Source organism: Bombus fervidus, chromosome 7 (genome assembly GCF_041682495.2).
Source record: "Bombus fervidus isolate BK054 chromosome 7, iyBomFerv1, whole genome shotgun sequence".
NCBI lineage: Eukaryota > Metazoa > Arthropoda > Insecta > Hymenoptera > Apidae > Bombus > Bombus fervidus.
In genome coordinates, this window is record NC_091523.1 from 3,914,143 (window position 1) to 3,915,975 (window position 1,833).

General features: G+C 38.3%; 1 non-coding gene across 1 annotated transcript; it reads left to right on the forward strand.

The window, feature by feature from the left end:
- The first annotated feature begins 1,760 nt into the window (after nt 1–1,760).
- Trnak-uuu (transfer RNA lysine (anticodon UUU)) lies at nt 1,761–1,833 on the forward strand. The gene has a single exon. It is a non-coding gene; the product is annotated as a tRNA-Lys (tRNA).

Consider the following 1,833-nt stretch of genomic DNA (forward strand, 5'->3'; position numbering starts at 1 on the left):
GAACGTTATACGTTATATCGTAATAGTATATAACGTCATACGGTATATGGCAACAGTATACAAACGCCCGGCTAGCTCAGTCGGTAGAGCATGAGACTCTTAATCTCAGGGTCGTGGGTTCGAGCCCCACGTTGGGCGAATATCTATATTTTTTTTTTTGCAAGGAAGAGGAAGGTTCGGCGCAGGACACGTTGGAGTTCTGCCCGGCGTGGGTGGAACCGCGACGCGCCAATCAGATCGTCATCGGCGCGAGTGTGCCCCCCGAAGCTGCAGTAAAAGCAATGCTGAGAGGGCGCCAGGTACACACTGCCATCCGTACCTCCTGCGAGCAGGTGATGCTCGCGAAGGAACGGGCATAGAGAGAAAGGCAAAGAGACCGCGATCCAGCTAGGTCAACGAGACAAGGAGCTCGACGCTAGGTGGTGTGGTCCCCCCTAGCGGCCCAACATAAACAAGGATGCCTCACTCATTAAGTAGGAACATGACGAGGGATACCACCCTGATAGTAATTCGCGAGATAGACCGGGGCTCCTCCACTATAAACGTGAGGACGACCACCGTCGAATTTTTTGTCTATAAGAGTGCCAAACTACTCGCGTGGTACGGTAGCAACACCGGTTGTCAATGAGGATTTCTCCACGTATAATAATACCACCGTAATACCATAAAATGTTATACGTTATAACGTAATAGCATATAACGTCATAAGTTAAAAGGTAATAGTATATAGCGTTATACGTCATAACGTAATATCATATAAAGTTATACGTTATAACGTAATAGCATATAATGATGTACGTTATACGTTAGACGGTAATAATATATAACGTTACGAACCAGAAGAAAATACCATACAAGGTGTACGTTATAACGCAATGCTACTTAACGATATACGTAATATCGAAATAGTATATAATGTTATACGTTATAACGGAATAGTATATATCGTTTGAGGTTGTAATGAAATAGTATATAACGCCGCACGTTATAACGTAATAGAATATAACGTTATACGTGATAACGTAATACCATATCACATTATAGGTTATCATGCAATGCTTCATAGCGATATACGTTGGCACGTAATGGTATATACCGTTATACGCTATAACGTAATAGCATATAACGTTATAAGTTATAAGAAAATAGTATATAGCGTTATACGTCATATCGAAATACCATATAAAGTAATACATTATAACGTAATAGAATATAAAGTTATCTGTTATAAGGTAATACCATATAACGTTGTACGTTATAACGCAATGCTACAGAACGATATACGTTATAACGTAAGACGATATATCGTTATACGTTATAACGTAATAGTATATACCGTTATACGTTGTATAGTAATGGTATGTTTTATGTTATACGCTATAAGGCAATATCATGTAACGTTTTACGCTATATAGCAATGCTACATAACGATATACGTTATAACGTAATAGTATATAACGTTAGAGGTTATAAGGTAATAGAAGATATCGTTATTCGTTATAATGTGTTACCGTATAACGTTACACGGTATAACACAATGCTACATTGCGATATACGTTAAAAGGTAATAGTATATATCGTTACACGGAAATAGGTAATATTATGTAACGTTATACGTTATAACGTAGTAGTATATAACGTTATACCTTATGAAGTAATACCATATAACGTTATACGTTATATCGTCATTCCATATAACGTTGTAGGTTATATGGTAATAGTATGTAACGTTATAAGTTATAACGTAATACTATATCACAGCCCGGCTAGCTCAGTCGGTAGAGCATGAGACTTTTAATCTCAGGGTCGTGGGTTCAAGTCCCACGTTGGGCG